General features: G+C 43.7%; 1 long non-coding RNA gene across 2 annotated transcripts; it reads left to right on the top strand.

The window, feature by feature from the left end:
- The first annotated feature begins 10051 nt into the window (after positions 1-10051).
- On the top strand, positions 10052-12062 carry LOC113070044 (uncharacterized). 2 transcript variants are annotated; one of them, XR_003279846.1, is made up of 3 exons: positions 10052-10160; positions 11375-11661; positions 12017-12062. It is a non-coding gene; the product is annotated as an uncharacterized LOC113070044 (long non-coding RNA). The 2 variants fall into 2 exon arrangements; XR_003279847.1 differs by lacking the exon at positions 12017-12062 and adding an exon at positions 11861-11958.
- The last annotated feature ends 842 nt before the right edge of the window (positions 12063-12904 follow it).

Genomic DNA, 12904 nt, shown 5'->3' with positions numbered 1-12904 from the left:
TTATAGCACTTTTATATCATTGCTCTTTTGTTGATTTAGATTGCTTCCATTGTCCTCATTTGTAAGTCCCTTTGGGTAAAAGCATCTGCTAAATGTCTAAATGTAAATGTAAAACTGTTCTTATGAGCATTTATGAGATGATACAGCATACTATACATTTTTTTAAATAATGCATTATTAATTCATTATAACGCCTTTAGAATACCCAATGTATCATAAAAACGGGCTTCATAGAAAGTGTTACTGAAACAGTTTAGGTACTGTAGGTTTGCAGGAAAGCAGCATTTACAGATGTATGGGTGCCAGCCATGTCTTAGCATGATTGAACACACATTACTGGAGCTGAAGGGCTCGTATCCCAACTCTTCCCAAATGGGATTTTACACAAGAATGAACTGTGAAAATCCATATTTCCATGACTGCACCCCTGCATTTCAGAAGGGCAATTACTTTCCCCTCTAACACTTTACCTCAAACTAGAGAGATGTTCATGAGAACAAATTCATTATTGGTTGGGTTGGTAGAACTAACACATTATAAATGTAGCAGAAGTAAGCTATTAAAGGAGAATCAGACATTATCAATGTGGTGATATCAGAAGAGTAATTGCAGTTAACCAAATAATGAACTATCAATCATAGGTCACTTAACAGATGGGGGTTGGTGCTCTGGAACAAAAGTGTTTACACAGACACAAGAAGGAATATTTTGGTAATAATTCAGCTGGGTCTTCTGTAATTTGGAAACATACAGGAAATATACTTTTGTAGCAAATTAGCTCAAAAGACAAATATTTAAAATGAGTTATGTTTTATAATTATAAGTTACGATGAATTATTAATACTTCCCTTTTGAGCTAATTTGACAATTTTGATTAAACAACAAAAACAACATGCTCTGCTTAAAGGCAATTAATGAATCCCGATCCACAATCCATTTCTTATGAGCAGATCTCACAGTAAAATTAGTACCGCATTTAATGTGGCCTACATCATCTTACACTGAATGCTAGTGATGAACATAATGCAGAACTGACTGTGTGATGCAGTTATATGCATAGATATGTATTGGCAGCTGCCACATTCGACTGCTTGAATCAATGTCTCTTGTTGTAAAAACCCAAATAAATGGCATAAACTTTCACAGGTGAGAATCTGTTGGATATTTTATGTGTTTTTAATATGCATTAGCAAAATATTACAGGTTTAAAAAATATCCTAACTTATTAATGTCATGTTAGGAAATGGCTTTGTCTTGTTTTATTGTGTTAGGGACTACACAATATTTTTGTTGGTCACGATAGTTACTGTGTCAGATTACATGATTTTGACTCCCAAAATCTTGTTGTGTCATGGACCAGAAACATGTTAGACTACACGTTGGTTTACGAACATTCATTGCGTGCTATCTTAAATGATGTGCATGATGTCATCAAGAACGCAAAACTAACGACTGACTTCCGAAAACAAGAGTGTAAACATTGCTTAAGTTTTTCCGCTATCATTTACCATCATTTTTCTTTCTTTGTTCTGTCTCGTTGACACATCATACAGGCAGGAGTTCTGTTGGCACAGCTCCACGAAACTTTCTTCCATCTCATAATTTCACCTAGCAGCACCATCATCTGTCTTTCTTTTCACCATGTTTAAAAAAAAAAACATGTATGAAAGAGCTTCTTTGCTGCTATTGTGATGGAAGTCTTTGTGGACGACGGGGGGAAGAAACTAACATTCTAGTCTTTCTGTCGTGTTATCATGAAGCATTGCAGATGCCGAATCGGTTGTGGCTCCCTATGACACACTACAAGAGCTGAAATAATGGAATCTTGCATCCTGACGGCCATTGTCATTTACAAATCCCAAAGACAACCTACGTCTAGCAAATTGTGGCAAAATTGGGCTTAAATTAAGTAGTCTGAACAGGTTTTAAAATCCCCTGCTTAATTCTTTTGCAGATTCATACATGATTACTCACATTAAATACTGGAAACGCGGCCATAGATGACCTGCAAAGACCAGCAAAACAAGTGAAACATAAAACAGATCAACTCAGTGGTGCTAACAAAGAATTACATCCATGACAAGGATGTAATTGTGTCTGATTGCAGTACTATTACATCTATTTGCATCACCTTTCATTATGGTTACTTTTTTGAGTGGCTGCTAACCTCTAAACTGCCTCAGGTTTTATGCATTCACGTGTGAAGGCCCTGATATGTATGCACTTTACGCAAGCATGAGTGCACGCACATACACACACAATTATTTATGCATGAGTATGCAAACACATTCATAGATGCACACATACATATTCAGTCACTTGTAGTCACACACAAACACACACACACGCACATTCTTAAAGCTTCCAGCGACACTGCATAGATCTCCATTCATAGGCTGTAATTATGGACTCCCGAGATAAATCAATTAACACGAACATATAGTCTTTAATTTAATCCACAACTAATTAAAGCCACCAGAGGAGGGTGGGCCGGGGTGTTGGTCGAGCCATGGGAGGTGTGTGAGTAATGAATGAAAAGGTGTCTAAATGAATGCTTCAGAAAGATTACAGTAATCTAATCAGTCAATTGTTTCATTTGTTCTTTTTTTAGACAGTCTAATTACTTATTTTGAAAATAAATAAAATTAATAAACTTATGCATTTTATCCAAAGCAACTTACAATGCATTCAGGCTATCAATTTTTACCAATCATGTGATCCCGGGAACAAATTAACATACTACAATCTGCAGCAGCTGACATGAAAGGTCCCAAACTGATCAATATGTTTCCCTTTGCATCTGATACATCCCTGCTAGCCATTTATCTTTCTCTGCATCCTTCTCTCATTTGTCTCATTGTTTTGGACATGGCATAAAATCCTGGTATAGATTGGATTGGACAGCAAGAGTCTGGTCTTATCAGGACCGTGCCTTCTGAAACTAGCATGGGCCAGCTGAGAACAGACTGGTACACTCTGGTTGCAGCATTTAAATATATTTTTCATCAGATTCATTCAGGCACAAAAACAATAGCTGCTTGAGTTACTGTAGCCATTCAACTATGAAAAGTAATCAAGCCCAAGAAATCCAACCTTCATATCAGTGATTGCAGTGGTTTACTCATCCCTAAATGTACAACGTTTGCTTAAATAGAAGTAAATAGAATGCTGATTTTCTACAGGACTACAGTCCGTTATTATGAACAGTAGCTGTTTGAGGTGAAGTAGAACTCAATTTTAGATGATAATCCATAGCTGTTTTTGTGTAATAAAATGTATTTATTTAATTATTTTTCTCATAACTGACTTTGATTCAAGGAGAAAGTATTCAATTATGTGTAAAGAAAGAGACTATGGAGTGATAGGAGAGATATGCAGATATGTATTTACAGTAAGTTAGAATTTGTTGAAACATTGAAAATACATTTTGGTCCAAAAATAACAAAAAATATGAACAGACCCAGAAGAGAATACAATGCTGAATAAAGTCATAGTTTGTGTTATTTTTGGACCAAAATGTACCCTCTGATGTCACATGGACTACTTTGATGATGTTTTTATTAACTTTCTGGACATGGACAGTATACCGTACATGCATTTTCAATGAAGTGACAGAAAGCTCTCATACTAAATCTAAAATATCTTAAACTGTGTTCTGAAGATGAACGGAGGTCTTACAGGTTTGGAACGACATGAGGGTGAGACATTAATTACATAATTTTAATTTTTGGATGAACTAACCCTTTAACATACTACAAGGTCATACTTTCCAGTTAGGTGAAGGAGAATATGGAGGAATGGATTCAAAAGTTAGTTTACTGTTTTTCTTGTATTTGTGGAATTAATGCTGTCTTATCTCAACCTGTCCTAAATTCTTATGGACTTTGCAAAGTAAAATCATGTCTTCATTTTTTATAAAATTTGTATCTTATTTGTTTATAACAAATAACTCCTTCCAGTTTTCATATAAAACCAGAGCTTTGAATAATTTGTAATTCCACAAAATGACATTGTTATGATAAAACTCTTAAAGGGACACTGAGTAGGAATTACTCCCATCTAGTGGTGAAATTGTATTTTGCATTCAAACTAATTTTGCTCTCCAGCGCCTCGCTTTTTCAAATGCGCATTGCATCTACGGTAGGCGATATGTACCAAAAAGCTTTGACAGGATGTATTCTAATAGCACTTTGTCGAGTTTTCCTTCAGGTGAACAGGTGTGTTATTTCAAACAAACTGCAACATGACAACTAACAAACGAATGTTACAGTATGAATTACTGACTGTGGAAAACATGAAATATTGTAATTAGTAGTTATGTCTAATTTATTCGTTATATTTTCTGAATTATATGCATTGTTAGATATAAAAAAAATATTATAATATAGATTGTAACACTGACTTACCTGTCAAGAAGAAAACTGGCTACTTCAGCGTCTCTTTTGAAATCTTTATCCAGCATTAGCTCTTTCCACCTAGAAAAAGCTTCCCCGACATTAACTCTTGTTTTCTGTAATCTACGGTCACGTTTCCTTTTACGTTCTATTTTTGACTGTTTTGGCGACGATGTTTTCTTCTCCTGTGGCGCGGCATATGTATGGTCCATAATAAGAATGCAATCCAGACTTTTAAACTTGCCTGTGCAGTTTCAAGCGCCTCTCACTGCTCTGCACCTGCGTTTCTGGCTCTGACCGAAAACGCGCTGTGGAAACGCGTTGGCTTAGTACTTTTTGTCCCTCTCTGCTATTATAGTTTTGCAAGATGGCGGAACTACATGGAAGCCTCCGTCAACCTACCCGTCCCATGTATATAAAGATAATAAATTCTTCATTTACAAGGATTAGTTTAAACATTGGCATGGACTGCTGACGTATATTTATTAACTGAAATTAAACAAACGTTTTCAAACACCATATGGTGACTTCTATTTTGCTGCGTTCACTCGGGGCTTTCGCTTTCCGGCTTCCGGTTTCGACTCCCGTCAGCAGTCCCGCTCTCTCTCACTTGCTTCCGTCTCTCCTGGCGTTTTATACCCGCTCCACGCCAATTACTAGAACAAGAAACAGGTGATAATAATTTCTGCCCAAACCACTCACTTACCGCTCGTCTCCTGATCCTCTCTCCCGCTGCAAACTTCGCTAAACCACGCCCCCCCTGCCACATACCCCCACCGCCCGACTCAGGCCGGGGAGCCGTCCGGCCTGCAGCCCCCCCCCCATTCCTGGAGAGGAAGTCAGCCACCGCCATCTGAACACCTGGCCTGTGGATCACCTTGAATTTAAAAGGCTGAAGAGCTAGATACCAACGAGTGATCCGCGCGTTGGTATCCTTCATAAGGTGGAGCCACTGCAGCGGAGCGTGGTCCGAACAGAGGGTGAACTCCCGTCCCAGGAGATAATAGCGGAGGGTGAGGACGGCCCACCTGATGGCCAGGCATTCTTTTTCAATGGTGCTGTACTTAGACCTGGGTAAAAGCCTGCTGACACGGCTCCGTCCACTGGACCGTATCTGGCACCTCCTTTTTAGTGAGGTCAGTCAAGGAGCTGGTGAGGTCCGAATAATTAGGAATAAACCGTCTATAATATCCCGCCAGCCCCAAGAACTGCCTCACCTCCTTTTTGGTCTTGGGACGTGGGCAGGTCGCAATAGCGGCTGTCTTATCAATTTGGGGACGCACCTATCCATGCCCCAAGTGGAAGCCCAGATACCTTACATTCTCTCGCCCAATCGCACACTTCTTTGGGTTGGCCGTGAGTCCCGCTCCTCTCAGCGACCTCAGAACAGCCCTCAGATGCTGCATATGCCGCTGCCAATCATTAATGAATATAATGATATCATCCAGGTAGGCAGCCGCATATGCCGCATGGGGCCGCAAGATTCTATCCATGAGGCGCTGAAAGGTTGCAGGCGCCCCGAACAAGCCAAAGGGAAGGGTAACAAATTGGTGTAAACCAAATGGCGTTGTGAAAGCTGTTTTTTCTCGGGATAATGGAGACAAGGGGATCTGCCAATAACCCTTCGTTAAGTCCAATGTCGAATAAAAGCGAGCCGTGCCTAACCGATCAAGCAACTCGTCAACCCGCGGCATTGGATACGCGTCGAACTTCGACACAGCATTCACCTTCCGATAATCCACACAGAACCGGACTGAGCCGTCCGTTTTCGGAACTAAAACTATCGGGCTCGCCCAGTTACTGTTGGATTCTTCTATTACCCCCATGTCAAGCATAGCGCCTAATTCAGCCTGAACTACTTTTTTCTTGCGCTCAGGTAAGCGATACGGCCGGCTGCGAACTACCACGCCCGGCTCGGTCTCGATATGGTGCTGAATTAGGTTAGTGCGGCCCGGTAGGGGCGAAAAGACATCGGCAAAATCTGCCTGTAACTTTGTTAAATCAGTGAGTTGGCACGGCGAGAGATGATCTCCACCTGGAGCCAGGGCGAGGGATTGTGGTTTGAGATTCGCCTCTGGCCCGAGATCATCCTCCCCCCCAATCTCCGTTGCCAACATCACTGATTCCGCCTCATTCCATTTTTTAAGGAGATTGAGATGGTAAACCTGATGCGCCCCGTTCCTATCGGACCGTATTACCTCATAATCGAGATCCCCGACTTGGTGTGCGACCTCAAATGGCCCCTGCCACTTAGCCAATAATTTAGAGCTCGACGTTGGGAGTAATACAAGTACTTTCTCTCCCGGTGCAAATTTGCGTAAGCTAGTTCCCCTGTTATACAGCCGACTCTGGCGGTCCTGGGCTTGTAACAAATTCTCCCTTGATAGCCACCCCAATGTGTGGAGTTTTGTTCTCAAGTCCAGTACGTATTGAATTTCGTTTTTGCCCTGAGATGGTCCCTCCTCCCAAGTTTCTCTCAGAACGTCCAGCACCCCCCGGGGCTGCGACCATAGAGAAGCTCGAAGGGGGAAAACCCCGTGGAGGCTTGTGGGACCTCTCGCACAGCAAATAACAAGGGCTCTAGCCACCTATCCCAATTTTTGGCGTCTTCCTGAACGAACTTACGGATCATGGATTTAAGAGTGCGATTAAATCGTTCGACCAGGCCGTCCGTTTGTGGGTGATAGACACTTGTTCGAATCGACTTAATTCCCAACAATCCGTATAGTTCGCGTAGCGTACGTGACATAAACGCCGTGCCTTGATCAGTAAGGATTTCTTTCGGAACCCCCACCCGGGAGATAAGACGAAACAGGGCATCCGCAACACTTTTAGCGGAAATGTTGCGGAGGGCCACTGCTTCAGGATATCGTGTTGCATAATCAACTATGACTAATGCAAAGCGATGTCCTCGTGCCGATCGCTCTAATGGCCCGATGAGGTCCATACCAATTCTTTCGAAGGGGGCCTGCATTAATGGGAGAGGGCGCAACGGCGCTTTTGGGGCGGCCGGTGGGTTCACCAACTGACATTCCGGACAAGACGCGCACCACCTGCGCACGTTGTCATGAATGCCCGGCCAGAAGAATCGGGTCATGAGGCGATTTAGTGTGGCTGCCTGTCCCAAATGGCCCGCCATAGGATTAGAATGAGCCGCATGGAAAAGCATTTCCCTGCGGCTCTTTGGAACTAACAACTGGGTTGTATTTACTTTTGTCTGAGCGTCTTGGGTCACTCGATACAACCGGTCTTTTAAAATGGCAAAATAGGGATAGGAGAGCGGAAGGGCTGGTCGGAGAGGCTGGCCATCGATGGTGCGGACCTGCTGGAACGCATGTTTTAGCGTCTCATCCTGAGACTGCTCCAGGGGAAAGTCATCGTGGTCCGAGAGAATTAGTCTCCCGATTCCACTTGGTTCCCCTGAAGCCGGCCTCAACGGTCCTGGCTCAGTTTCCCCCACCTGCACCCGCGCGGTCCCCTTCCGTGCCATATTTCCCCAAGAGGCATCCGCACATAACAACCCCAATAAGACTGTAAACGCGGGCCAATTCGTCCCCAAAATTACGGGATGCCGGAGGTGGGGACTAACCACCACCTCCACACTATGTTTTTGTCCCTGAAATTGAATCAAAATTGGGACGACCGGATATTCCACCACATCCCCGTGTACACACCGCACCTTAACCACGCGGCTTGTATCCAATGCCCCTGGTTGAACCAGGCTTTGATGGATTGAGGTTTGGTTGCATCCTGAATCCACCAAGGCCGGGTATGTACCCCCCTTGATACTCACGGGAATTTGGTACTGGCCAGCCTGACCGGGGGTGGCCCGTGGGTCGTCCGGGACCCAGACCATCATCTCCACCTCCATCACTGGACACCTGTCCATGAAATGCTCCGGGTCCCCACAACGCCAACAGGCCAGCCCAGACCTACCCGCCGCCCCAATGGCAGGGAGTGGAGAGGGGAATTGGCGTGGAGAGAGCGGAGAGACGGAATTACTGTCCCCTCCTGCAGCCCCCGGGCCCTTGTACACGCAAAGCGGCCTTGGTCCGTCCCGCTCCGCCCCCGGTGCGGGACACGAGGAGGGCCAGGTGGACGGGACCTAGGGAGAGGGACAGGGCGAGAGAGAGAAGGGGGAGAGAGAGAAGGGGAGAGAGAGTTAGTAGGTGGGGGTGTGCCGACCCCTGGGCACGCCACCATGTGGTCCTCCACCAGGTGGATGGCCGATTCCAGCGACGCGGGGCGGTGGCACTGGACCCACTCGGCCGTCTTCTTGGGGAGCCGAGTGATGAACTGCTCCAGCACCACCAGATCGATGACACGCTCCATGTCGCTTCCCTCGGCCAGTAGCCACTTGCGGCAGGAGTCCCGGAGCTGTTGGGCCAACGCGAAGGGTCGGCCGGCCTCGCCCAAGTCCAGGGAGCGGAAGCGTTGCCGGTGTTGTTCGGGCTGGCCCTCTTCAGATCGTCGAAGACCAGGAGGTTCGCCACTGGCAGTTGTTGTGCGGCCACCTGGGCCTCGCCGGAGAGCAGGGGAATAAGGCGCACCGGCCACTGCTCACGGGGCCACCCACAGGCCTCAGCCGCTTTTTCAAAAAGTTCCAGGAAGGCCTCCGGATCATCCTGGGCCCCCATCTTGTGCAGTGGCAGGTGCATGGCGGGCGGCCCGGCGGCCTCAGCGCGAACCTCCCGATTGAACCAGCCCCGGAACCTCTCGCGGTCCTCCTGCTGGGCCTGGACGATGGCCTGGAACCGTCGCTCCTGGTCGGTCCTCAGATCCAGCAGCGCCTGGTGTTGCTCGCCGTGGAGGACTGCGAGGGAAGAAATGATGTCCGCAAGCGGCGTGGAGGACGGGCTTTGCATGGCAAGGGGACAAGGGGTCGGCTGGACTGCTGACGTATATTTATTAACTGAAATTAAACAAACGTTTTCAAACACCATATGGTGACTTCTATTTTGCTGCGTTCACTCGGGGCTTTCGCTTTCCGGCTTCCGGTTTCCGGTTTCGACTCCCGTCAGCAGTCCCGCTCTCTCTCACTTGCTTCCGTCTCTCCTGGCATTTTATACCCGCTCCACGCCAATTACTAGAACAAGAAACAGGTGATAATAATTACTGCCCAAACCACTCACTTACCGCTCGTCTCCTGATCCTCTCTCCCGCTGCAAACTTCGCTAAACCACGCCCCCCCTGCCACAATGATATTAGAATTTATATATAAAAAAAAAAAAAAAAAAAACACACACACTCCAGGAGCTTCCTCAAGTAAACGTACCTTAAAAGATGGACAGATTGACAGAAGGAAAGCCAAAAAGAGGAAAAGACAGTGACACATACAGTATGAAGACTGATTACATATATGGTAACTCTGATAAATGTTAACATTTGGAACATACTTTTGGAAGAATTAGTTTGCATTCGGGCCCACTCTTTTCTTCCCCCTTTTCTGTCCGAACTAAGTAGCATCCATCTTTGATGAACCTTTCAATCCCTCCATCTGATGCACTGCCAAAAAACGCAATACTATAGACCAATACTATTGAATACAGTGTGTGCAATTGAATATTTCGCTTTATTTAATTTTTTTTATTCAAAACCTCTCAAATAATTTGTTAGCGTGTACCGACTATGGTGGAAATGGTTCTGTTTGCTGCCCCCCCCCCTTCAACTACTGTGAACTTCGCTTGCACATGGTACTTTGCATCTCCCACAGAACAGCCGCGTGACAATCGGTGCATCTCCCCCAGAAACGCCGCGTGACAATCGGTGAGTATTAGTATTTAGTTGTTAATTTTATGTTACATAATCCGTGAATTCAGGAGGTAAAGTCAGGGTTCAGTTGAATTGCTACGTTATACATAACGTGAATATACCAAAGCACATATTTGACGTTAAATCAATTTTCTTGTTTGTTTTAGTATATTGCTCACCGAGTTTTATATCTCTCAATTGCAAAGCAAATCAAAAGATGCCATGTTTAAGCAGAGTAAAGCTACATGGTATGACATTGTTAAATGATATTTTCCTAGCCTACAAAACATTTGAGCAAGCTAATAAGTGAAGTGTGACCATATAGTCTATACAATTATTATATTAATATATGGTCACACCTCACTTATCAGCTTGCTCAAATGTTTGTATAGGGAAATATAATTTGATGATGTCATACCATGTAGATTTTACTTTTTTTGGTAGTGAGAGATATGTATAGCATATGCACAGCTGCACTACTTCCTGAACTTCAGCTAGCTCCTTTGTTTTCTGTCTGCCATTATTGGACAAACTGATTAATCCAGGTGTGCCTGACCTAAGGAATCACAGCAACAATAATCCGACAAACCTGGATTAATCAGTTTCTCCAATAATGACAGACCAGAAACAAAGGAGCTGGCTGAAGTTCAGGAAGTAGTGCAGCTGTGCATATAGCCCAAAAAGAATGTATGTTTTGGGCTTCATGTATGTTTTATTAATGTAAAAATAGAAAAAATAGAAATGTATAACAGTTTGTATTAAACAAAAACGTTTATTATTACTATTACAAAACAGAAAACAAATATATTTATAATGACTAACAATTAAAATAGTATCATAAACAAACACAAAATCTGTAAAAATACTCTGACTTTTGGTAAATGTTTTTGTTTAAAATAAACTATATTATACATACTGGTGCCTTTTATATTTAATAATATAATTACAATAAATTATAAAAGTATCATCATAAATTCATTAATATAGGCTACTCTGACTTTTTACAGGCTTAATAATGCTTCATGAAAACCAGTCATCATATCAGCTTTGTAAACAAATATAAAAACAAATATATGTTCAATAAATATTAAACAAAAAACTATAAATATACTGACTTTTAATAAATGTTTTTTTTTAAGCAAACTATTATACACACTTAATAATATGATTACAATAAATAATAATTAACAATGTATCCTCATGAATTAATATACTCTGACTTTTTACAGGCTTAATAATGCTTCAGTGTGTGGTACTCCTCAAAACACGGGACAGCACACAAGGGAGTGTTGCATGGCACACACATGTGCTTGGTGAGGCGCCTCTGCTTGCCCTTGCGTGTGCTGGAGAGGCAGACCTTGCAGTGCTGCCTGGACTTGCTGCCCTGGGAAGTGGTCTGAGGGACTTCAGATGGGAAATGCCTGGCTGTAAGGCGCAGAGGAGTGTCCAAGGCAGGACGCCCGCCTTTGGTTGGACCTCGCAATGTGCTGTACTCCTCCAGCAGCCCTCTCATCAGGTTCGTCCTGAATTGTAGGGAGGTGATTTCCTTTCCTACTCATAGTAGAGCACATCAATAGGAAGTGAGGAGAAAATAATAGTATGTGACCGTGTGGTCTGTTTATTATTGTGAATTTGTTAACACTTTAAATTACATTAATTAAAAATATTAGCACTTTTTATCTCGTTTATATTTATTTGCATCCATTTCTCACCAGTAATTTGCCGGTAGACGATGTGGCTGTTGAGTAAAACAGTGTCGAGTACATGAAAAAATACTTTCTTGTACCACTTGGTAGATTTCTGGTGCATTCATGAAAACCAGTCATCATATCAGCTTTGTCAACTGCACCCATCTTTTTGTTGTACTCCAGCACACAGACTGGCTTCATCATTGGTTGCCCAGTGAGGTGATCCAGCATGCCTGTGGCTGCCATACCAGTTGGATGGACTGTGGTAAGGACATGAACATCCCTCATGTCATGCCATTTTACTGCCAACTTTGACCCATTCTCTTTGAATTCCACCTCACCTTTTTTCATCCTGCAGGTGAACTTTGGCATCCCTTTTCTGTGTCCGCGCACGGTCCCACAAGCTCCAGTGCCAAGTGACAAGAGGTGCTGGAAAAGTGTGGGACTACTGTACCAGTTTCAACATATAGAACATGACATTTGCTTAAGTAAGGTGCTAAGAGTGTCATCACAACGGACCCAGAAATCCCAAGTCCTGGGTAATGTTGGATGTCAGTGGAGGATCCGGTGTAAATGATCATGTCCTCCACATAACCAGTTAGCACATCACACAAAACAAAAAACTTGATCCCAAATCAGTGCCGTTTAGATGGAATGAACTGACGAAATGCCCGCCTGCCTTTCCACTTCATCAGAGACTCATCCACACACAGATCCCTGTATGGCACAAAAATGCGACGAAAAGAGGAGGTGAGCGCAGTGAATATGTGTCTCAGTCCTCAGTCCTTGGTTGAAATTCCGAGGATCCTCGACATTGGAACAGTCCTTCGACAGATGTCGATGACGTAGCATCCTCGAAATACTGGCTTCCGAGGAACCTTCCTTGACATTGAGAAACACCTAGGTTGTTTGTCTGAGATTCTAGCACGCAGTAGGGGCGTTTCATTGTCTGTCTGTATTTCCAAACTGGATAAGTCGGCTTTTGTTTCTTTTATTATTGCCCCCGCCCTCCGAGGGAAGCGTGGCTACTTAGTATGCAGCGCTCTGGCCGGCTGTAACTGATATCAAAAT

This window comes from Carassius auratus, unplaced genomic scaffold (genome assembly GCF_003368295.1).
Source record: "Carassius auratus strain Wakin unplaced genomic scaffold, ASM336829v1 scaf_tig00002883, whole genome shotgun sequence".
Classification (NCBI taxonomy): domain Eukaryota; kingdom Metazoa; phylum Chordata; class Actinopteri; order Cypriniformes; family Cyprinidae; genus Carassius; species Carassius auratus.
This window is presented reverse-complemented; position numbering and strand designations above follow the sequence as displayed.